Source organism: Suncus etruscus, chromosome 4, assembly GCF_024139225.1.
Source record: "Suncus etruscus isolate mSunEtr1 chromosome 4, mSunEtr1.pri.cur, whole genome shotgun sequence".
Classification (NCBI taxonomy): Eukaryota; Metazoa; Chordata; class Mammalia; order Eulipotyphla; family Soricidae; genus Suncus; species Suncus etruscus.
In genome coordinates, this window is record NC_064851.1 from 12,718,096 (window position 1) to 12,744,355 (window position 26,260).

Below are 26,260 nucleotides of genomic sequence, written 5' to 3' on the forward strand. Positions count from 1 at the left end.
TGGGAAGATAGCCTTGAGTAGAAAGTTCATTCCTGATGTCTAGGGATATTCTAATGATGCTGTATTCCCTAAACTTGCCCAAACTCATCCAAAAGTCTAAATTCTAATTTTTTTCCCTTACAGTAGAAGGTTAGAACTTTAGTAAGAACTTATGAAATCAAGTATGCGCTTGGAAGATGTGATATCACAGATGAATTCAGCATTGTAAGAAATGAACAAACCTGATTTATATGTTCCCTATACAGTAAACATTGACAAATGGAAAGATGTTGAACCAAGAAGACACAAAGCTAATAAGTCGTTTTCTGAGTGATGGGGGCCTAGTTAGCTCATATTAATTTGCAATTGTTTGGGTTCAGGTTTAAGCTTATAATCATTCTCCTCCGTGTACTTTGGGCAGGAAAGGGGTGCTACGAAGTCTTGAGTCAGAGGGATCATATCAGTTAGTTTGCAAAATCTTGAAATCTGCAGAAGGACATCATTTTAACTTGTAGCCCCCCTGTCAGCCTATTTTTCTTCTCTATTCTGGAGAGCTAAACCTGTCCACCCAGACCCAAGAAGAGAAACAGAAGGTTGTGAACTATGTCTTCATTTCTCCACCCACACCCCACCCAGGGACTTGCTGGAGCCTCTCTGAATGCCAACTCCAGAGAGCAGATTGTGAAAGTCTCAGGCATTTTGCAAGCCTGTTGTGAAAACATAGCTGTTTCAAAAAAATTTTTTTAACTTATAATTAAGGAAACGATAATTCAGAGAGAGAGTCTTTACATCTCATCACTTCCCAATTACTTGCTGAATATCATCAATCATTTGCATTCTTCAGTTTCTTTCTGTTAATTCTATACATGTGGTATAAATCTCCATTGTCCATACTTAGGAGTGGATAATTTGAAATTGGTCCATGTGGGACTACTAAGTGGTGCTTGGGAAATCCAGGGACCCCACTTGTGATTTCTCAGCCTATAGAATTGGTGGCAATGCTGCATAGATTCTGCTTTGCTGGGGGAGTACCTGAGCCAGTGGAAACCCTATGTCCATCACAGAAAACAGGTTAAATGATTCCCTATGAACCTGATCAGTAAAGACAGGAACAAGTACTTACTTTCTGGAAAGACTTTTGAAATGATATATCAAAACGACATTTCCCTCTCCACTCTCCTCTCAACTGAAGAGGTTTCATTACTTACTAAGTTTGGTTCAGGATGCTCCCTTGCCTATCTTGTAACAGCCTTCATCCGCATCGTCTGCCATATACGTCTGATACCTCTGTGGGGAGCACACGTGAATTCTATTTCAACACAAAACAGAGATTTTTGTTACCTTCTCCTATAATTAGGCTCATTATAATGGGATTTGCTAAATTGGGATGAGTTAAAGCACGTGTGGGGGCAGAAATAAGAGTGATAGATTATATTCAGCTCAACTTTCAATCATTCGTGAGGTCTGGAGCAGACATGGCAGATGGCGGAATGTTCTAAAAAGACACAGTGGAAAGGATCCGTAAATGCTGTGGAACCTGGGCAGATTGCCATCAAGTGTGACTTGCAGTGGTCAGACATGAATATGAGATAGATGTTCATTCCTCCGACCCATGTCGATTTACTATGTCATTGTTCTCAATGTCTGGAGAAACCATGACATGGGATATGATATACAGTCTAGGAATTCCAGCTCCAGGAACCTTGGGTTCTAGAGAATGTAGCTAGTTCTTAGAAAATTAGAAATTCTAAAGAGAGTGCTTAGTGTGTAGTGAACCGTAATGCAGAGAAGAACAAAAAAAAAAGAGTGTCAAGAGAAGTATTTGAAAAGAGAAGTCAGGAAAAGCATCCAGAAACTGGTGATATTTAGATGATGATCTAAGGCATAGATAATGAGCTTCGTACAGTACCAGGGTAAGAGCTGGAAGTGAGTATTTCAAGACAGAGGGAAACCAAATGACCAGAGCCCAAGGTGGATGGATATATAGTTCATTCAGGTATCAGAGTCTAAATAGTAGTGGACCAGACTATTCTTGGATATGTAGGCTATTGTTAGGACTTTGCCTTTGACTCTGAATAGACAAGAAAATGGTAAGAAGTAATAAGTCAAGGAGTAATGGTAGCTTCTGCTTTACCAAGACAGAGTGGATTGACTCTGACAGCGTATTGACATGAATTGAATTACTTAGGCAAATAGAAGTCTGAATAAGATATACTAACTCCAGCTCTTGTTAATACTCCTTACAGTCAATCCAGGAACTACATTCTCCTTTTCATTTATTCCAACACGTCTATTAAGAGCCTTTGTAAATGCCAGTCACTGAAAATACAGTTCTGAGTAAAGAGGGTGGCATTCTCATTTTGAGAAAGCAACATCATATGATAATGTGGAGGATACACCTGACTCTGTGCTTAGGAGTCACTCCTTTTGGTGCGTAGGGAACCATAAACAGTCCCAGGAATAGAACAAGGGCTGACCTCATGTAAGGCAAGTACATTAATCCTTTTAATATCTCTCTAGCCCCAGAAACCTCACATGTACAGAAATTGCAGTAGAATGGAAATATTATTATAAAATCTTATTGGGAGAGCAGTATGCCCTGCATCTTCTTGATCCTAGATATACCATAGAAGTGGTGGTGCTTCTGGCTAGGGTCTTCAGGGCAAGAGGAATGATTTGGGGGGTGGGCAAGTGAGTGGAAAGAAAAGCTATAGACATAAAGGTTGGGCAGGTTAAGAGGATTTCAGGGACTCCAGGAAATGCCATCTAAAATTTTTCTTTTGCAAAATTTATTCATCCTTGTTGCAGTGTGATGAATGGTCAGCTGGGGGAGACAAGAGAGGGCATTTTTTGGAGTTTCTGAATAGGAAGCTGTGGAAGTTTGGGCTGGCTATGTGGCAGAAGAGTGTAAAGAGAACTGGATGGATTTGGGACCTAGTAGAAGGTGAAATGAACAGAATTTGGTGATTAATTGACTAGAGGATGTATTAATGATGACTCTCAGGTTTTCCAGTCCAATAGCTGGTAGAGCATAGTGTTCTAATACAGAATCCATAAGGATGGGTTTCTTTGGGGAAGGACAGTAACTTGATTGCTACTCACTGTGAAGCATTAAGAGAGGTGCAATAACTAGGTAAACATGTGAGTGGGTTGTGTAGTGAGAAGGGCATGCACCAGAGATACAGAGCTTTATTTTTTAGCATATAAATGCTCTCCAATTCTCTAGATGTGACATTCTTTTTTTTAACTTGATTGATTGGTTGGTTGGTTGGTTGGTTCTTGGGTCACACCCAGCGGTGCTCAGGTGCTCTTACTCTGCACTCAGAAATCACTCCTGGAAGGTTAGGGGACAGTATGAGATGCCTAGAATCGAACTGGATCCTTTCGGGGTTGGCCTCAATGCAAGGCAAATGCCCTACTACTGTGCTATCTCTCCAGCCCCTGGATGTTACATTCTAACCAAGATGAGAAATGAGATGGGGGCAAGAGAGAGAGCACAGCCTTAGGGCGTTTGCCTCGCATGCAGCCAGATAGTGGTTTGAATCCAGGCATCCCATATGGTTCCCCTAGGAGTCCCCCAGGAGTGATTTCTGAGCCCAGAGCCAGGAGTAACCCCTGAGCGCTGCCAGGTATGACCCCAAAACAAAAACAAAAACAGAAAAAGGAAGAGAAATGAGTGGAAAGGGCAGTGGGGAGCATTGGTACAATGTATCATGGATGGCCTCAACTTGACACTCAGAGAAATCCAGGAAAGTTAGGAGAGGGTGGGATCTTTGAAAGTTAGGGCAGAAGGAACCATCTTTCCTTTGTGATTATGATCGAGCAATGGGTTCTGTCTTCCTGAGGCTGTTGAAATTGCTTTTGAACATGATATAATGCTTTAGACCATCTATATGTCCAATTCCTACTCCTTCACACACCCAAGAACAGCAACAAAAGAGATTGGTCACTTCACTGAGGCAAGTCCTTGTCTGCGTCATCCCGTTGCCTCACCCAAATCAAAGAATTTTCCAGAGAAAGTCTTTGAGCCACTTAAAGTGGAATATAATTATTTTTCTTTAATAGATAAAAAAAATCCATATTCAGAATTGGATGTTCTTCTCTGACCATCTCTATTGGACCTTCATTTCAAAGTTAAAGAATTAAGTTCAAAGAAGGTTTTTTTTTTTTCAATGAAAAATTGTGAAAATGTATTTCTTAGAACTTAAACTTGACCTCATGATCTGATGCTTTTGAATTTCTTTGCTTACACACACCCTTACCAAGTAGATCCACACACACAACCATGTATACAGTTTTGGGGCACCCCTCTGTTGAGCCAACATTGGTATTTGCTCTAAATAGAAGATACTAGGAGAGGTGTCCATTTTCCAAGATAGTTTTGGAGTCATTGCTGGACACTTTGATTCCACTTGCCTTTCATGATGGGCTATGGGCACTTACTTGCTAAAATCAACTGAGGAACCTCAACAGAACCACATAGAGATGTTCACAGGTAGCTCATCGGCACCTTATTTTTAAAAGTCAAGGATTCCAAACATATAGTAATTGGCTTCTGCATCTTCATTGCTTCCTTTAGCTTATGGATCGTAAGAGTCAGACTTGGTGATATGGAAAAAGACCAAGATGAAGAATTTTCCATTCTATGAAAGGGGTTAGAGGCTCATTACAGTGCACAGACAGAGTGGAGACTTTCAACATCTGAGATCAGTGAGAGAATTGATCCAGGAAAATTTAAGAGAAAGTCAATCAAAAGAATGTAGCAGAATATGCCAGATGCTTGGAGACATCTAAATATTACTAACATCTATTTTTACTAATAACCACGGTAAAGCTAATTAAACAACAGCAACAATAACAAAAGAAAAAGAATGATAGGTTGAAGATATAGTAGTAGGGTTAAAACAATTGCCTTGAAAACAGCTGACTCTGGTTTGACCCCAGCACTGTGGAGGGTCCTCTGAGCATTGCCAGGAGTAAGCATAGGGCCAGGAGTAAGCTCTGGGTGACCCATCACATTTCTACTAATAAAATGATATTTTAGACAATAATATTAGCACTTAAAATAGGTTAATGGTGCAAGGGTGAGGGTGAATAGGAACCTCCTGCTGTATTCGTGGGTGTGACATTGGCACAGCCTGTTTGGAAGAGCCATTGATGTGGGTGCCTCACCTAGCAGTCCCTTTTCTGAGTGTAGATTTCAGAACAGCTCCTGTACAAGTCTGTCCTGGAATATGATTCCGGTCACAAATACCATCCCAGAGAGTATTGTTTGGAATTGTGCCTGCATGGGCCAGTGGGCTGTATCCTGTTGATGGTTGCCATGAGAATGGGCTGTTTGCTATTTACAATAGCCAGACTCTTGAAACAACCAAGATGCCCTTCAACAGATGAATGACTAAAGAAACTGTGGTACAGGTACACAAAGGAATATTATGCAGTCATCAAGAGAGATGAAGTCATGAAATTTTTTGATACATGGATGTACATGGAATCTATTATGCCAAGTGAATAAGTCAGAGAGAGATAGACACAGAATAGTTTCACTCATCTATAGCTCTTAAGAAAAACAAAAGACATTATTGTAATAATGCCCAGAGACAACGGTGATGAGGGCTGGAAGGTCTGGCTCTCAATGTGAAGCTTACCACATAGAGTGATGAGTTTAGTTAGAGAGATGACTACACTGACTATCATGACAATGTTAATGAGTGAGATAAGTAGAATTCCTGTCTCGAATACAGGCAGGGAGAGGATGGAGAAGGATGGAGATTGGGGCATTGGTGGTGGGAAGGTTGCACTGGTGAAGTTTTTTTATGACTGAACCCCAACTACAATCATGTATACAATCATGGTGCTTAAATAAAGAAAAATATTAAAGTAAAAAGAAAGAATGGAATGTTTGTGTGTGGACTATGCATCTAGAATCCTTCCTAAGTGAATAGATGGTGATTAGAACACTGGACTGAAATGACTTATGAGTTCTAGAATGTTTGCTAATGTTCAGTTAAAGTATGAACACATGACTATAAACACTCTTTTCTGTGGGTACCTGGGCCATGTTTAGGGCCTCTAGCACTTCTGGGTCCAAATATTGAATGGTTTAGTCTGATTGACCAATTATCTTCAGGAATGATTCCCAGGCTCCTAAATTCTTGGGAGCAACTACCCAAATTAAAAGTAAGTTCTTGGAGCTGGAGCCAACCCAGGTTTGCTCTGCAAACCAAATGGACCTCCAAGCCCTTCTGGAGTAATTCCTGAGTGCAGAGTCAGGAGTAACCATTGAGAACACTCCCCTAAGAAAAACAAAAAATAAAAGTTCTTGGCAATGTTTTTCCTTTTCTAAAAAATTATTGATTTTTTTTTCTGGATTTCTGCTTTTATTTTGTTGCCACACCTGGCTGTGTTCAGAAATCACTCCTGGTACTGCTCAGTGGACCATAGACAATGCTAGGGATCCAACCCAGATCCACTGTATTTAAATCAAGCATGCTACCTGTTCACCCCTTGGCAATTTTTGAGAGGGTTAACTTTATTGATTGAGGTTCTGTGATTTTCAATATGGTCTCTTGTGGGACTCATGATCTGAAAACAAAGAAACAAAAAATGGGAAGATATGGTACATCAGCCTCTCCATCTGTGCCTGGCTCCTAATCCCCAAGAACACTGACTTTGCTATCATGCTTCAGTTTGTTTGTTTTTTTTTCTCTGTGAAGGGGAGTAATAAAGAACTCCCTGGCGGGGTATAGTTAGACTCACAGAGAACATGCAAACCATCTTGCTCAGTTTAAGTACAGACCTATGCCCAAATGACAGATTCAGACCGTTGAGGAAACATACACAGAGAGGCACAGGGTACGATAAGTCTCTAACACTTCTTTGATAAGGGTAGTCATAGCATTTAGTCTGGCCTGGAGTTGGTTTTCTGTTACCTGCTCTTCTGGGCCTCTATGCCTGATATCTGAGAGGCCCCATGTGGGGAAAAGCTGGCCTAAGTCTACAAAGAGCTTAATTATTTTTCTTTTACTTTCTCCAACCAGACTGGAATCCTTTCCAAAACCACATGACCTTTCTAAGGTTTTTTTTTTCCCCTCTCTCTCTTCTCCCATCACGATGTCTGGTCTTTTGGAATATCCTTCCCTCCCTCTGACCAAATACGAGTGACCAAAATCCTTTAGAGGCACCTCCCACATCTATATTTTTTTAATTTTTAATAATGTTAATTATAAAACGGAAATGTTCCAAGTTGTTCATAATATAGTCATTTCAGGCATTAAATGTTCAAACATTAATCCCACCTTCTCTTCATGACCTTCTCTTCATCAGTGTCCCCAATCTCCCACCCTAACCTGCCTCCATGCAAGCACAAGCAAATTTACTTCCTATTGCTTGTTGCAAAACACAGGCAAATGGAATTATCAAGACTTAGATCAACAAGGGCCAATTAGAAATGATTCTTCTATCTCTCCATTGGGATTTGCCTATCTGTGGTTGGAGCTAGCTGAGTCTTCTGTGTTGCTGTTTAGGCTCACTGAGTTGGGTAGGTTATTAACGTAACTTTCTGTCAGATTTTTGTGATACTACGGGGGTGACAATACCATAAAATTTTGGGGTGTTGTGTGGTTGTATGGTCCAGATTTTATAGCTCTACGGGAAATAGGTGACTTGGAAATTTGATAAGGTTAAGTTGCAGAGTGTTGCAAGTCAGTCCCTGAAGAGGTTGACTGATGGAGGATGGAGGATGAGGCCTTTCTCTTCCAGCTCAGAGCATGCGTCTGCCACCCTGTCTAGCCGATGGTTCTGAGGTGAAACGGCGGGTAAACAGCTCGCAGACAGTCAGGCTTGTGGAAATATTAGCTTTATTCGGTGGATAAGACTTAAGTCCAAAGACTCAGCCTCAGTTCCGCAAAAAAGCCCCTCACTTTCCACAGACCCTTGTTTTTATCCCCCAGAATCAGGTACCACCCAATGGTGGGATCAGATACCAACCAATGGTGGAAGCAGAATCAGGTACTACCCCTAGGGTGAGGGCAGAATGCCAGGTCACACCCTAGGGTAGGGCACAATCACCAATCAGGTTAGGGTGAGTAACATAGCAATCCCCTAAAATATTTACATACACAACAGCAGAGGTGGTCCATTTCTGTCAATGCGTGTAGGATGTGGCATTGGGCTGCTGTAGTTCGTGAACTACAGTTCCTCCCACCCCGTAAAAGCCATCCTAACTCCTGGTAACAGGCTTGACTCTGATTAATTGTGGCCCCTTCTAAGCCTACTTCCTGTCTGTTTAGGTCTAGTGACTTTCTCCCAATCCTTCTTTTGGCTTCCACTCTTCTTTTAGAGTGTTCAAGAGCATGTGTTTCTGGAGTCCCTGCAACATGCCAGGTCCAGAACTGGTTAATTTCTTCTTCATGGAATCTCTTTTCACCTGTCCTTGCATGTTCTCTTTCTAGTTCACAGGAATTAAGTCACTTCCTCCCTGAGCCTCACTCACCCACTTTTTTTTTTTTTTTTTTTTTTTTAGCGAGTTAGAGAACCTTTTCTTCCGACTGTCTTAGTTTCAGGCTTCTGGCCTTTGTCTTTAAGACTAAAGTCATGACAATGTTTCAACCACTGCTCTCCTGTCTATGTCCTCTGACAGTTGGCAGGTAGCTAGTGCTTCTGAACAGTGATAAGTGTAAGAGATAGAGTGTCCACGATGTCTTCAGATGGCCTTATTTTGCTGTTATGTACTCAAAGGGACTTCCAGCTCTGGCCATTTCCACTAAGTATATTTTTGTTGACCAAGATATAATTTAATTATCAGAAAAAATTTAAATTTATTTTGGAGATAAAAATTCTGAAGATGAAACCCAGGGCTTCATACATGTAAAGCATGTGCTTTATAATTGAACTATACCTCTGACCTCCAAATTTACCATATAAGTCATACCATTTAAAAATTTTTTACAACTATTGGGCTAAAGAGATAACATAGTGGGTAAGATGTTTGCCTGGCATATGGCTGATCTGAGTTCTATTCCCAGAACAACATCTAGTCCATGGGGACTTCCAGGACAGGGTAGGGTCCCCAAACAAAACAAAATCATTTTAAAAAGTTGTGCGATCATTCCCATCAACTCTAAGGCTAGTTATTCCAAAACTAAACCCCTGTATCCTTGAGTTCCACTCTCACTTTATTCAACCCCTAAGTTCTGAGTGCCTATTAATTTACTTCATTCTTTGAATTGGTCTCTTTAGGTGGGTATCTAAAGAAGATGAAATCAGAAAATGCATGACATTAGTCTCTGGCTCTTTCACTTACTATAATGAGTTCAATGTCTACTCTTATAGAAAATATTAATCCTTTACTTCTTCTCATGAATAAACACTATTACCTGGTAGGAAAAAAATACATTTAGTTCACCCATTCTTTAGTTATGACTAAATAATTGGGTGGTCTCCACCTTTTTGTTTATGATGAATAATGCCATTAACAGAACTATTGCCCACATTAGACATTACCTTATACAGCATGTATCACTTTTGGAGTGAGGCTGTGTTTTCAATAATTGGGGGCAGAGAACAAAGGGAAGAATTGCTGGATGACAGGCTAACTTAGTTTAACTCTTTCAGAACTAGAAAACTTTCTGAAAGGGACTGCCCCACTGCTCAAATGTAATGATCTCCAACAATACATAGTCGAGAAGGTGAAGAGATAGTACTGTGAATAAGGCTCTTTCCTTCACATGGTCATTTGGGTTGGATTCCTGATCCCACATATTGTCCTGTAAGTCTACCAGGAGTGATCCCTGAACAGCCAGGAGTAAGCCCTGAGTACCTCCAGGTTTAGCACAAGACAATATATATAATATATAATGTGATATATATTAATGTATATTATATATTATACACACATATATGTTGTCATTCAAATTTCCACCTCACTAACACATGTCTTTTCCTTTTTAAAAAATTGTAGGTGTACACACAATGAAATACTATGCAGCTAGTTGGAAAAATGAAGTCACAAAATTTTCTTATGCATATATGGATATATATGGAGCTTATTATTGTGCTGAGTGAGATGAGTTAGAGGGAGTGGGATAGACATAGAATGATCACACTCATTTGTGGGATATTTAAAAAAGATAATATGGTAATAATATCCAGAGACAATAGAAACACGTGTCAGGAGGACCAGTTCATGGTAGTAAGCCTGCTACAAATAGTAGGGGAGTGCAGTTAGGGTAGAGAATGGACCACTATGACAATGACAGTTGAAAATTATCACTCTGGACAAGAAGTGGGGTGAAGTGATATGCATGACAGTCCTGCAGTTACAACATTGTAAACCACAGTGTTTAAAAGTAAAAAAAAAGGAAGATAGAAGAAATATGTTTGCCATGGAGGCAGGCAGGGAAGAGTGCAAAAAGGAAGATGGAAGGAAAACTAGGGAAATTTGTTTGACATTGTATGACTAAAACTCAATCATGAACAACTTTGTAACTGAGTATCTCATGAATATTAGATGAAAGAATTTACTTATTAAAAATGTTGAAGGTATTTAAAAGCCATGCTCAGTAGGTGAAGCTCTGGTATCTCACAGACATCTTCTCCTCTATGAGCCAGGAATTATTACTTTTGCATTTGTCATTAGATCTTTGATTGAACCCTTGGTGAAATTCTGTTTCTGTTGGAAGAAAGATCGTGCTATTGGCTGGCATGAGCAAACGACTTTAAAGCCCCTTTGAAGGAGCAAGCCTTTGGTCTGCACTCAGTGGTGTGAGGTATTGCAGTGTAGTTTCTGATGAAGTTGGGACTTATCTCTGGGGATCTATTTTGGAAGAGACAACAAGTTGTTGAGTACTCAGAGAGAGATAGTGCTTAACCACACACGCAACCAAGCTAGGTCAAAGAGATAGTATGGAGGTAGTGCTTTTGCCTTGCATGCAGAAGAACAGTGTTTCGACGCTCGGCATCCCATATGGTCCCCGAGCCTGCCAGGAGCCTTTTCTGAGCGTAGAGCCAGGAGTGACCCCTGACCGCTGCTAGGTGTGACCCAAAAACACACACACACACAAACAACATGCAACCAAGCTGAATTCAGTCTCTGGCACCATGTATCCCCAGCATACTGCTGGAAGTTGTGACTCCTGAGGACAGAGTCAGGAGTAAGGACTGAGCACCACTGAGTGGGGTCCCAAAACTAAAACAAACAAGTAAATAAATGAAACTGTTGGGCAGAGGCTTTGGCTGCTGGTGGCTCCTTTTAGGGATGCAAATGATGATGGAGTGAACCAAAGATGCGGGGCAGGGGTTCAGGTGTCTCTGGCCTTCTTGATATCTGTCCACCTGTAGGGGATGTTGTGGAAAAGAGAAATCATTCATAGGGTATCCCATCTCCTTTCGTGCTGGAATGGACACTGACCCACACAGAGTTTTTATTGAGTTGGGACTGGGGTCAGTGTAAGTCTCTCTAACCCTGGGAAATAGCGGGGGTGGGGGTGGCGGGAACCAGGCTCTGTGGCTGCCTAATCAGAGATTTTGGCAGGTTTGGGTTGAAATGGTTTGCAAGCTGAGATGGATATTTGATAGCCCCTTGATTCTAGGCATTTTTCCTAATTGCTTTTTAGGGGACAGGTGTTGTTGTTGATGCTCAGGGCTTACTCTTGATATGAACAGGAACTACTCCTGGCAGGCTCAGGGGACCATATACCATGCAGGGAACTGAACTTGGGTCAGCTACATGCAAGACAAGCATCTTATGTGCTGTGTTTTCTCCATGGTTCCTGACTTCTTGACACTTTTTAGAAAAACATTTTTTTTTTTTTTGCTGTTATGAATGACTCCACTCATCATCACCTCATAGAAAAGAGCTTTTCTAGGACTTACTTATGTGAACCAAGCATGGGGAAAACACTTCACCAAGCGGTGTTGGATACAAAGGTAAAGGAATGGAAGTGGTCCTGGTTCTTCTGAGGCTCTGCTACTCTGCCTCTCTCAAAGCCGGTGAGCTCTTTTCTCATCAGGGGTCAGGAATTAGCTTTGAAAGTCAGAGGCTCAGCTTGCTCTGTGTCCCCAATGGGTACAACCATCAGCTGATTCAAATCCCTGATTAAAAAGAAAAAGGGCTGAAGTAATAGTAGATTGGGTAGGACACTTGCCTTGCATGCAGCTGATTTGGTTTGTTCCCTGGCATTCCCATGTGGTCGGTCCCCTGAGCACCATCAGAAATGATTCCTGAGTACAGAGCCAGGAGTAACCCCTGAGCAAGTCAGGTGTGCCGCCACTCTGCTCTCCTTCCAAAAAAGGAAAAACAAAACAGCTAAGTGTGGTTTTTAAAGTAGCTATATCAGGCGTTCTATTCATTGTGGGACCTGCATTCCAAGGAGAGGTTTTGCCTGCCTGTCTTAACTACCATACCCTACATCACTTACTAGGTTTTTTTAGTTTGGGCAGATCCCAGGCAAGTTGGAGAATAGGCAGCCAAGAAGAGTCTTGCCCCTGCTCCAAGTCCAGGCTGAATATGGCTGCTTGTTGGATTCACTTTACTCCACTGAAGTGACACTGATATTGGAGAAACGTGAGAGTTAGGTGGACAGAAATTACAGTGGGAGTGTGGTGGGTATTACAGTCGGGTTGGTGGAAATACTGTTCTGTCCTGTGCTTGCTCATCTGAAGAATATGAGCTAGCACTCAGTGTCCCTAGGTCAATGTTTCTTGCCTTGAAGTTGCCCCCAAACAATAATAAAAAGTGATATAAGATGTAAGATGATTTATTTGGGGTGAGAGAGCAGAGAAGTTTAACTTCATCCTACATTTCCTTCTTTCCCCCTTCTTTCCTTTGCCCTTTCTTCCTTCCCCTCCTTTTTTCTTTTCTTCTTTATTCCTTCCTCCATCCCCTCCTTCCCTTACTTTCTTTTTTCCTTTCTTTTCTTTTACATTTCTTCTTTTTTCTTTCCTCCCTTTCTTCTTCCTTCCTTTCTCCTTCCTTCTTCCCTTCCTCTTCCTTCCTTCCTTCTTCCTCTCTTTCTTTCTCCCTCCCTCTCTTCCTTTCTTCTTCCCTCCCTTTTTCCCTCCCTCCCTCCCTTCCTTCCTTCTATCTTTTATCCTTCCTTCCTTCTTCCTATCTTTCATCCTCCCGCCTTATTGCCTTACTTCCTGATTCCATGAAAAGCATTGTGACTGAATGACTAGTAAAGAATCACCAGTAAAGAATACTGGTGTCTTTTGGGTGTCTTGGAAAATCTGCCACATTTGCATCAGAGTGTAGAGAGGAAAATATTGAAGACATATATTCAAAGACAAGGGAGATATATCAGATAACATTTTTAAAGTAAGAAAACCATGAAAACCTCAATCAAATATGACATTATCTCCTCAGCCTCAGAGCCAAATTATGGTCTTCTATCTATTGGACTCTTACTGGAGAAAGTTATTCTTTTTTTTTAATTTGGGTCCACAAGTATTTTGAGGCATGCATTATACATTGATATTCCCACTCATTTTCAGAATCAACAGTAAAATGCACTTCGGTGATGAGAGAAAAAAATAAAATCCATTTGTGCCCTGTAAATAGGCAGCCCAAAATGATCATTCATAGTGTATTCTGAGATATGAATTTGTTTCCAAAAGTACCTCTCAAATTTGTCCTGGGGGGTTCTGGGGTTCTGAATCTTCTAAATTTCCTCTTCTTATTCTTCAGAGTGTGGAGTGTGGAGTGTGTGTGTGTGTGTGTGTGTGTGTGTGTGTGTGTGTGTGTGTGTGTGTGTGTGTGTGTGTGTGTGAAGAGTCAGAGATTCCAGCATGGAACGGGGAGCAGAAAATGGAGGAAACACATAGTGTGGGAAGAGCTCTTTTTTAAGATCAGGAATGGACATAAAGTTCTTCTTTTCTTCCATTTATGTAAATTTAGCTGGTTCATAGTTGCAACCCAGGGCTGAAAAAAAATGATTTGGCAACTCTCAGTCTTAATACTGTGGAAAGAGATGTTTGGGTATTCACTTTTTGGATTTGGTTATGTTGGCAGATATAGCAAACCATAAAACTCTCAATTCAAGCTGGAGAGATAGTACAAAGGTAAGATGCTTGCATTGCACACAGCCAACCCTGTTTTACTCTCTGGCACTGTATATGCCCCCCATCCCCCCGAGCCCTACTAGGAATGATCCCTGAGCAAACAGCCAGGAGTAAGCCCTGGGCAATACTGGCTGTGACTTCCAAATCATACAATCCAAACAAAACAAAATGAAAAAAAAAACAAAAACCCCAAAACAAAACTCTCAACTCTATATTTTAAATAGCCCTTGGGCCCTACGGTGGATGACTCATTTCATCTGAAAAGTTGTTGAGGACTACCTCAATAACTAAATTGTGGCTAAGTCCCCACTTTGTGCTGCGTGCATGGAGGAGATGGCTGCATATTTCCTTCAGGAAGGCTAACTGAGCACAGCAGAGCTGTTTGGCAGAATTTCAGAAGGACTCAGGGGTCCATTCTTTCCAGTAACCTTGGCAGATGGCAGCTGACAGTCCATTCTGAGGTATATCCAGATGCTTGTCTAATTGCAGGGACAACAGACATCTCTGGGAGGGGGTAGAGATGGTGGACAAAGGGAGGTTATTTTCAGATCAAGAGGGGAGTAGAGGACATGGAAGATAAGTAAAGTAGCAGAGTGGAGAGGCACTTTCTCACCATGCTATTGCCCAGGCAGATGGCTTAGCAGTAAGCTCTTCCTCTCCTCCTTGAAAAGATACTTTCTGAATTAGGCTATTTCATGCTTTGATTTGCTCGGTCAACCTTGGCACCTGGTCCTCCTCCCAAATTCCTCATGAACCAGCACCGTGGAGTCACTGAGTCACCTTTTCACACTGATCCTCACCTAAGAAATAGTTGTGGGATTATGAGCAATTTTTTTGCTCTTTTCTGAATCTTACCTCCTATTTTAATGTGACTGCAATAGAAATGACTAGAGAGGCAAACTTCCTCGATCCCAAAGCTCATTAAAAGCAAAACAGGCTCATCATCACCCACATGATTGCTTGAAAACACTCTTTGGTGATTAAATTGTAAATGAAGCAAAAACACATGGAATAATTTTTCCCACCAGGAAAGAAATTGCAAATTTACTTTATATTTTGTCAAAAATAATTTATTTGTAAAAATGATTTTGAATGAAAACAAAATCAACACAGCATCTTCAAAGCAAGGCTTAAGAGTCAAATGCTGGGTAAATATTTTCTATAAAAGTGGAGTTCTCACTGGGACTTGCTATGTCTAGATTGCCACTTTTTCCTCCCTGGACTGAGGACTGGAGGAGGGGAGCATATAAATACTTAGGATGTGTGAGCATATATTTCAAAGGGTAGGACTTTGAAACCATGGAGTTCAAACACAAAGAAACATGACAATGAGACCACTGAATCAAGTAAAATCCAAGCAGCTAGCCTGCTTATTTCCAAGAACGTCAAATTGCACTGACAATGATTCCCCCACTGTATCTATCAGAGCAACCCTGGCATGGAATTCTTCTGGGTTATTTAAAGCATAAAGCACTTGAAGAATCAGACTTACTAATGATGGATAGCAACAGTCACAAAAAGGTGTGTTATTTCAGCATTAGATGAGGGAGCTGGGCTCTTCATTAGCATTCCCAGTCTTGGTTTCTGCAGACATGCTTCTCTACACTGACTAGTAGGGGGTGAAGTGCAGAGATTAAGCTTCTTTCCTTTCTGCTCACATCCTGGGGCTAGGGTGATGACTACAGCTATGTTGTGACTCTCCATCTAACAAGATTGCAAGTGTCTCTAGACCAGGGGTTGACAGACTTTTTGATTGTTGGGCATACTCTAGAGATGGGTGGCAAAAGATTTAGGATGCTAAAAATGCTTAGGCACATAATTCAAAACATCACGGTGATCAGTGCTGGATATGTGGAGCTTCAGAGGACAGTGATAATTGGACATCTGGTCCCGATGGATAGCCTGGCTTTCTTTTAAAATTTCTTGAAATCTTTGAATTACAATACTATTAATGTTTCTCATGAACCTCTCACTTCCATCTCTGCCCCAACTCAGTTCTGCAGATTCATTCTCCTATTATGTTGCCTTTGGACCTTTGATGCCACCTTGTTGTGTCCCTTTAGGTCTCATATATGAAAAAGATCATTCCTTTATTTAAGCACTGTGGTTCTAAAATTGTTCACGTTGGAGTTTCAGTCATACAATATCAGACATACCCTTCAACATTGCATGCATCCTGCCACAATGTACCCAGTTTCTCTCTCACCCTCTCCCACCTTCCCCTCTGCTTTCCTCTTGGTAGACATTTTACTTCTCTCTCTCCATTTCTCTCTCTTTCATTTTTCCCCTTCTTGACACTGTGGTTTTCACTATTATTAATGGAGGGGTATGTGTTGTGCATATCACTTTATTCCCTTTAGCATCCTGTTATTTTTTCCAGAGTGAACATTTTTAACTATCATTGTCATAATGCTCCCTTTTCTACCCTAACTGTACTGCTCTACTATTTGTGCCAAGATTCCTACCATGGACAGGTCCTCCTGGCCCTCATCTCTACTGTTTCTGGGTATTATTATACAAGATTTATTTCCTATGTACCACAAATGAGTGAGATTATTTACTGTCTGACCCTCTCTACCTCTGACTCATTTCACTCAGCATAATAATCTCCATGTCCATCCATGTAGAAGCAAAGTTCAGTACTTCATTTTTCCTAACACCAACATAATTCGCCATTGAATAGTTGTGCCACAGTTAGAAAGAGATCATGTTGTATCTTCCATTTCTTCTTACCAACTTTACTCATGAAAGTTTCATGTGGGGGCTTTGCCACGCACACGCTCTGCATGTCAGCACATCTGCACACACTTGCTCCAGGGAACTTGTTCTTCTCATTTTCAGAAAGTGTGTGCCCCTGAAAGAGAATAGTTAATCTGAAGCTGGGGTGCTATCTGGATGGGAAAGGCAAACTCTGTTGGGTTTGGTTAGACAGACTGGCTGTCTGCTTAGTCTTCAGCAGATTTATTGGAGAAAGGAGACAAAAGCAATTGGGACACTCAACTCTTCTGTGGTTAGGAAGATACCACAGAAGTAATTATCCTGGGTGGATTTGGACCTGACATGTCTGACCCTGGGGCCTACAATCAGGCAGAAGATGCTCATTTCACCAGTGAGAGGGGGCTCTCCTGGACTGATTTTTGATCTCTTCCTCTCTGAAGATGTTTGTCATTAGCAGAAGATGTTCTCGGGTGTAGTCACTGAGGTGACATTGCTACTGGCCTCTGGTGGGTGAAAATTAGATAATGTGTTCAACTCCTACAAAGGATGTTCCAACATGGTGGTGCTGGGCTTGTCTGACCCTCATCTTGTATGTGCAGCTGTGCCCTTGGGTTGAAGAAGTACCCTAGCAGTGAGCTAAATGGTTCTTAATCTCTTTCTTTGTTTTTTTTTCCCCTTAAAATCTGGAATTGGAGATTTAATATAGTGGGTAAGGCACATATCTTATGCACTGCAATCCTCATTTAATCTCCAGTATTACATATGACCCCAGTTTAGCCAGTTTTACCCAGAATAATTTCTGAGCACTGAGTCTGGAATAATTACTGAAAACTGCAAGGTGAGATTACCAAATAAACAAAAAACCCACCAAAAATGGACAAAGAGGGCCGGAGCAATAGCACAGCAGTAGGGCATTTGCCTTGCACCCAGCCAATTCAGGACAGACCTTGGTTTGATCCCCAGCATCCCATATGGTACTCCCAACCAGGAGCGAGTGCTGAGTGCATAGCCAAGAGTAACCCCTGGGCAGAGTGTGGTCCAAAAACCAAAAAAAAAAAAAAAAAAAAAAAAAAGAAGGCAAAGAGTTAGAAAATGGGTGTGTGTGAAATAAACCAGGAGCGAGTGCTGAGTGCATAGCCAAGAGTAACCCCTGGGCAGAGTGTGGTCCAAAAAGCAAAAAAAAAAAAAAAAAAAAAAAAAAAAAAAAAAAAAAAAGAATGCTAAGAGTTAGAAAATGGGTGTGTGTGAAATAAAGTTGAACAACTGGAATCAGAGTTGTTAAGTTTGACAGAGTAGAAATTGAAGGATTACTTACTTTTAAGGCATGTTTTTATTAAATATGAAGGATGCTAAAAAGTTATTCTCTTTTAGAAGCAATAGAAAAACAAATGGCTTCTGTTAAGGAGGTAAGGAAAGAGGTAAGGAGAGATAGTACAGGAGCAAGAAAGAGCTGCCTTACTTAGCGAGTTCAATTCCTTACACCACATATGGTATCCTAATTTCCCACAGAAACCACCCCAGAGCACATAGCCAGAATAGCCCTCAGTACATCCAGCAGCTCCCTCTCTCGAACCCCCAAAAGTTATTGACTTCAATTTGAAAAAGTGCCTCCTTTGTGGGTGGTGGTGATCAAGTAGTCTAAGTTGCAGAGAAATATTATAAGGTTATGGAAAGCCTTTGATGACCTGAAGCAGGTCTCACCCACAGGGACAACTTTGAACACAGAGCCTTCTTTCGAGCCTGCACTTCTTACGAACTTTCTTTTGAGATTGCACTGCATGTACTGCTCTAGTCTTATCCCCTACATACTGTGCAGTATAAACAATGTTTTATATTCAGCCTCTATCTTGCACCTTCTCAACTCATTCTCTATCTGTCCATACCTCTTAGTAAATTGCCTGCTGACCCTCTTCTTGCTTTTTTTTTTTGGGGGGGGGGGAGAAAGGAAGACTTTGATCCACATTCAACAATGCTCAAGGACTGCTCACAATTCTGTATTCATGGATTGCTCTGTACTTAGGGTCTATATACGTAGTGTTGGGATCAAATTGGAGTTGGCTTCATGGATAGAAAATGCCTTAATTCCTGTACTCTCTCTCTCTCTGGCCCTTTACTTGTTTCTTTTCTACACTTCCTTGGGTGTGTAGAAACCTTTTTCCTCCCAGTAGCAGTGAGTACTTGCTGAGAGTTTTCCAAGACCCCATCTTATATCACTGACCTAGGGTTGGGATCTATCAGGATTATACACAAGATGCTCTTCCATCTTCGACCCCTCTGTGGGATCGATGCCTTGGCTCAGGATTCTTTGCAAGTCACATTAGTGAAGACTGTGGCTGCCCTATTGGATTGCAAGATTGGATCTAATTTGCTGACCAATATAATTATTCTCAGATTTTTCTTGATGTTCCTCCAAATCATTCTTACTTGCCAAACTTCTGGGATTGAGCTGACTTCTTCCTTTGGAAAACATTCTTTGGATGAATTTGAATCTCTGTGGTCTTTGCCCCTTGCTTGTTACAGATGATGGAGCAAATGCTTTTGTGGCAAAGTTTCTATGAAAAATAAGAAGAGATTGGAGAAATACACCCCATATACAACTCAACCCAGGCCCTTTGCCTGGTCTGTATTGTGAATTGGGGGACAAAAAAAGAGATGCTTTTAGTCTCAAAAAAAAGAAGAAGAAGAAGAAGAAGAAAAGATTGGAGGATCATTTTCTCTTTCCTTCTTATCTTCTTCTAACTTTTAGTCTTGCATTTCCAGCCAAAGATTTATTTTCAAGTATTCTTGTTACAAGAACCTCTGTCCCTATAAAGACTTGTCTCATTCTAGGAGACGTTTTGGTTCATGGCCATAGGTTGCATCCTCCCATCCATGACTCAATTTCCCCTGGCTATTCTACAATGTTGTTGCTTGGTGAAATTGATGGAATCAGGATATTTTGATGAAATCTGGCTCCATAGTGTGCATATATTTCTCTTAGTGGCCCATTTATACTGAAGACTTGTGTTCCTTAAACCTGCCCCTCCAGATGCATGTTTTGAAGTCTCTTGGTTCTGATGCTTTCTCCCCAACACTCACTCTGTGATCATAGGTGAATGATCTAATCTTTACCTATCAGCCTCTGCCTCTGTAAAATGGGCTTAATGGTAGGTTGGACAATGGAGGATTCCTCTCTTGATGTTCAGGTAAGAGAGACCATTCATCATAGTAGCCCAGTATAAGTAATCACTTAATAAAAGTTGTATATGCATGGACATTATCAAGAATGATCTGAAGCTAATAGAAGTCCAGTGAAAGATAGATGTCATAGAACCACCAGAAGTCCTGGATATTATTACTGTCATCACTTCTCACTCATTTTGGCCAATAAATAGGCCTACTGTGAACTCAGTAGTGCTGTTGGCTGGATGCCTTTCAGTGGGTCTGGGAAGAGATCAAGTATCCAGAATGAGACAGAACTCTTCTGACTGTGATTTTCTGCCTTCTGTTGTCATCTCTTGTATGTGTATGTATGGGGAAGGGTCATTTTTGCCCCCAAGTCACAAGTGATGGATTAGGTGTTTTTTTCTGAGCATTGATTTTGGGTAGTAGAAGCCATCTCTTCCCCACTTTTCAGACAAAATTGTTGATGTTGCCTGATCTATGGACAGAGATATAGAGAGAAAACACTAATCTAGATACACCTCCCTAAAGCAAGGAAACAGGGATCACTACCAGTGATGCTTATGGGACCATATGTGGAGCCAGGGATAGAGCCCAGGGCTGTGTTCAAGCTTTTCCTTCTAGGATCTATCTCCCAGAAGAGAACATTTTGTCTTTTGAATGATGGATGCTGCTGTGTCTTAATAGTCACTTGTTTGGGAGGTGGAAATGGAAGTAATATCGACAATTTGTTTATTTCATGGTGGAGAATCTGTGATCTACATCCTAAGCTTCTTTTGCATTTATCAGACTTTTTGTTTTGTTTTGTTTTGCTTTGGGCCATACCTGGGGGCGCTCCTGGGATTACTCCTGGCTATGCGCTCAGAAATCGCTCCTGGCTTGGGGGATTATGTGAGATGCTAGGGATCATACCCAGGACTGTCCTGGGTCAGCTGCATGCAAGGCAAATGCCCTACTGCTGTGCTATCGCTCTGGCCCATGAATTTACCAGACTTTTGTTATAGTTCTTGTCTAGATGGTTTGAGGATGGTAATGTTCTTGGTCTATGTAGAGAAACTGGCATGAATTGAAAATATTTGCTTTTAGAAAAATTCCTTTGTTGATACATGTATGTGGATTGGTTCATCCCATGTGAGCTCACGTCTAATTTCTGTGAGACATTTTTTGGTGCAAAATGGGTTGGCCTTTCCTTCTAACAGGGGACTTCTGGAATGTCATAGTTCCATTGAAAAACAAAATTGCAGAGGAGTGCTGAGAAGCTTCCAAGGCTGAGGAACAGCATCTAGATAAGAAGCAAAGTCAAGTCTAGGTGAGGAAAGAGTTGAAGATTGGAGTCGAGTATTGGGTAGCATTTGTGAAGCCAGAACATTCCTGATGCTCCGTGTCCCAAATCCCCAATTCAACCCAAACTTGCAAGTAATCCCAGAGATCCTTTAGACCCACCCAAGCTGCTTGTACCAGACTTCACCTCAAATCAAGCATGAGTGGAAACAGGCATCGCACTCCCACCTTCACGATGGCATGCAACAATAGGGTTCCTGGCCACTAGAATCCCAGCTTCTTTCTCTAGGTATCAGCTACTCACAGATCACAGAAAACTAGAGTCGGAAGAAGTCAAGAGAGCAGATAAAGCTGTGTGGCCTTGGATGTTCCTCTCTGCACCTGCCATCTACCATTTCTTAGATATTGGTTCTGATGCAAGCTTTTTTTTTTTTTTTTTTTTGAGGCCTACAGAAAATACCTATCTTGTAGACTTGTATTCAACTCTATTCCTTTTGAATTCAAGTCAGGAGGTGCTTCCATGGTTGTCTATGTTGGGGACTTGGGGAAATAGCATGCCCTTTTCACTCTCAGAAATCTCTGAATAATAGATCATTATTGGCCCATGAACTCAAGTGTGCCATGTGCCAAGGCAGAAAGGGATTCATGGGAGATCAAAGGATAAGGATGTACTTCATGCCTGGATAATCAGTTGAGTGACTTGAAACAGAAGAAGGTTCCAGACATCTTCTCCAAGGAAGTGAAAATGTAAGCCCCCAGAAAAGTAGCCCTGGCACTTTGTTGGAATGTAGATCTGGAGGCTGCAGGTTGAGAGTTCTTGGTACTTGGGGGGTGCTGGCAACTCCATCAGGGAAAGTGAAGGGTTGGCAGAATTAAAGGGGAATAGCAGGCATTTGAGAGATCTTGAAAGACCTCATGGACCCAGGGATAGTCAACTCCAAGTTACAGTAGGTGGTACAGAACTTTTCCAAACTCCTGCCTGGTCATGGTGGGCAGGAGAGATTGGAAGCTGGGAAAAAAGTTGGATACATTGAGAAGTTTCTTACCAGGTGCTCAAAGTTTGGTATAAAAGGTTGCTATAAAGAACTAGGGCTCCCCAGTGCCCACAGAGACACATACACTTGGTTGAGTTAATCAGGATAAGCTCACGGTGGACTGAGATACTGAACCCCATTTGTTCTACACACTTCTAGGACTGGGACCTAGAAAAAGTCTCTCTCCCTCTCTGACTCTCTCTCTCTCATGGCTGCCTCAAAGAGTTAATCCAATACCCAAAAGATACAGAGCCTCCTTCACATACAGGAAATGGGAATAGATTTTATGAAGGGTAGAGTGAGAAGCTCTCAGACAGGCAGTGGAGGAAGGGAGTTCTGCAGAGTCACAGGAGATAATAACTCTTGCCCTTGTCAGGGGGACGTGCCTGACACATACATACTTCAGCAGGAATCTAAACAGAGGGGAGTCAGGGCCTAGGGGAGTCTGGGTGACTTGCATGGAATTCATTCTATCCCACCACTGTTTCCACACTCTTCCCAAATTCCTTGACCTAGGTTTGTGCAAGTTTGGATCTACCTGTGCACAGAGTGGGCTGAGTTGCAGAACTGAGTTATAATTGGTACATCTGTGATTATTCAGGTGAAGGCTTGGAGTCCAGGCTGGACTATGATCCCATGGCCTTTTTCTGGACTTTAGAACATGACTGGATGAAAGATTGACAATTATTTTTTAATTTTTTATTTCAATTTTTTAAATATTTTATTGTGGTCGAAGTGAATTACAATTCTCTCACAGTAATATTTAAGGTACACACTGACAATGAGTGAGGGGCATTCCCATTACCAGTGTTGTCCTCCCTCCACCCTTGTTTTCAGCATGTATCCCACATCTCCCTCCTTTACCCCCGTAATGCTAGTGCAATTGTTCTCCCTTGTACAGCTTGTTGTAGATTGGGTATCGATTCTGTTGTCGTTGACTTTGGATTTGATATTCATGTCTGATCAGCTTTTATTTCCACCAAATTAGCATTCAACTGTTTGACCTTGGTACCATCGGGGGAAGAAGGAAATAAAAGAGCAAACAAAAAAGAGAAAAACTAGGAGGAGTTCATCTAGGTGTTATAAATACCCATTTAGAAGAATGAAAGGAAAAAAGAAGAAAAAGGTAGTAAAACAAGACAAAACAGAAACAAAAAGCAATAAGGGAGTGTCAAGAAGATTATAAAAAGAATAAACACAGAATAAGCCACAAATCAAAACCATCAGCTATGGGAAAAGAAAAAAAGAAAAAAAAAAACAGACCAGCAACTTCTTAAAAAGGAAGGATTGTATTTCTTCTTCTTTTTCTTCTTCTTCTTCTTCTTCTTCTTCTTCTTCTTCTTCTTCTTCTTCTTCTTCTTCTTCTTCTTCTTCTTCTTCTTCTTCTTCTTCTTCTTCTTCTTCTTCTTCTTCTTCTTCTTCTTCTTCTTCTTCTTCTTCTTCTTCTTCTTCTTCTTCTTCTTCTTCTTCTTCTTCTTCTTCTTCTTCTTCTTCTTCTTCTTCTTCTTCTTCTTCTTCTTCTTCTTCTTCTTCTTCTTCTTCTTCTTCTTCTTCTTCTTCTCCTTCTCCTCCTCCTCCTCCTCCTCCTCCTCCTCCTCCTCCTCCTCCTCCTCCTCCTCCTCTATGGGGAGATTAGAGTGGAAATTCCCTTAACCTAAAAGATACTGGGTTTCTCTACTCTTGAAGCATACTATCATAATCTTTATTGAGATCAATCTGAATAAATTCCCTTGACCTAAAAGATACTGGGTTTCTCCACTCTTGAAGCATACTATCATAATTTTTATTGAGATCAATGTGAATAACAAGTCTTTCACAGTTGTATTTCAGGTACATAGTGGCAATGAATTAGGGCCATTCCCACCACCAGTGATGACCTCCCTCCACCATAGTTCCCAGCATGCATCTCATCCCTCCACCCTTAGCCCCCTGGACTGCTAGTGTAACAGGTATCTTTTGCATATTGTTTGTTATAGTTTGGGTCTCTTGATGCTATTGAATATTGACAATTCTTATACATCTGGACAATGATGGTGCTACTCCTCAGAGTTGGCACATATCTTCTTTATCTCATAGAATAGAGATAATAGAGCTAATGATCAGCACCTGACTTTTTTATAAATTTATTTTTAATTATGAAAACAAAGATGCAAAGAAAGAGGAAAAGGTAAAGCTACAGTGGAAGGATAATCATTCATCAACAGAATTCTTAGAAGAAAACCCCTTGCTGATACCTTAATTTTGAACTTTCAGCCAAAGAACATTAAGAAAAATTAAATAGAACCCATGTACAATTACTTTGTCCCTCAAATCCACAGATTATAGTACATTATAACATTTCTTAGCAGTACACAAAGCAATCTAAAGACATAAAACTTATGTAACTCCTTAAACATTGAAGGTATAGTATTTTCTTACATTTCCTTGCCCATGCATATTGTTTAAGTTAATCACAAAAGTTTAAGTGGGTTTTTTAAAGGATTAGAGTCAAAGGAGCACCATATAAATGGTGTTAGAGTTGCAGCTATGGTTTGCATAGGCCCACCAAAATATGAGGGACACGGAAAGGAAAAGCCTTGGCCTAAATACAAGGAGACCCTATCCCTAAAGTTTCCTGGCAGAAGACCAACTCTAGGCTCCAGGCAAACTAGTTTGTCCAATCCAAGTCATTGTCTGTAGTACCAATACACTTTTATTTTTTACAGTCTCTGTTGTTGGTATCATGTTTCTGTATTAAAGATCCTGGAATCTGCATATCCTAAGTTGAAGTCAGGATGGTGTAGAGCGTCCTCTAGTTTCACCTCACAATAAAAGGGCAAGGTAGAGAGCCCTGTCCTGTAAGCAGGTCGTTGTTATCAAGTCTTCTTAGTGTTGAGGGAAGTCTCTTTTGAGCAGGTCAATGTCAGAGCAGTGGTAGGGTCTTCCCTGGTAGAGATTGCTTCCAGATGATGTTATAAATGACGTTGGATGTTTCGTAGTTAGCTTCTCTGATTCAGGAGTGAATGGAGAATGCCCATTCTTCTGAGGCCTGTGCCAGGTCATTATGTCGATGTTCAGGGTGTAAGGACCCATTACTCTACAAGATTTCTGTGTTCCTACCTCTATTAGATAGGAACTTATTTGTATGTATAGTATTTTCACATTTTAATGTGCCTATGGAAACAAGGAACAAAGCCACATGGCGTTATAGGCTCATACGGGGGCTGCAAGAACAAGTCCAAAAATCCTCATAACATGGTTAAACATAGCATTAAACTGAGGGACTCTTTCACCAAAAATTCCTTATTGAACAGCTCACAGAGAGAAGAAAAGATAAAAAGTGGGGAAAATCTTCACTGTATAAGAGAATATTTAGTGAAGGCTTTGGTCTCCCTGGCGGGCAGGGTGGAGGCGCAGCAGCAATGGTGTTCCCCTTGTCCACTGCCAGACCAGTTCAATAAAGTGCACCTGAAGAACCGCAAAAAAAAAAAAAAAAAAAAAAAAAAAAAGAGAGAGAATATTTAGTAAGAGTTATAGCTGTCAAAGAAAATAAACATAAAATATTCAAAAGCCATATGTGTCCATTTTATGTCTTTTGAAATAGTTGGGGGTTGTTAAATCCAGTGCACCAATTTGGTGTGTGATTGGGACTGTGAAGTACTGAAGTTAAAAAGGGTAAATGGGAGGTACTGATGCTTGGAGGTGATAGAGTTAAGGAGTGAAAATGAGCTTTTCAGGGGATTTACCAAGGCTCCCAGCACCCTCAAGCTATGGAGAAGGCCTTCGAACTGGGGTCTCCCCAGACCTATGCCGGCTAGAGCTAACCTCCAGATCAAGAAAGGATTTGGTATAGAACTGGAAGTCAGGATCTACCTTCCCTCCACCCTGTGCCCTCCCCCCTTTCACTGGGGGGAAAAGTGGGAAAAGTTTGGGATCCCCTCCAGGAGGGACCACCCGGCACCCACCTTTTCTGGCTGCCTGGGAGCTTCTGACTTTTACAAAAAAAAATACCAGACTCTCAATGAAGAGCGAGGGACATGTCCAGA

General features: G+C 41.2%; 1 pseudogene; it reads left to right on the top strand.

Moving 5' to 3' along the window:
* Positions 1-19,259: 19,259 nt before the first annotated feature.
* On the top strand, positions 19,260-19,404 carry LOC126008015 (uncharacterized; annotated as a pseudogene).
* The last annotated feature ends 6,856 nt before the right edge of the window (positions 19,405-26,260 follow it).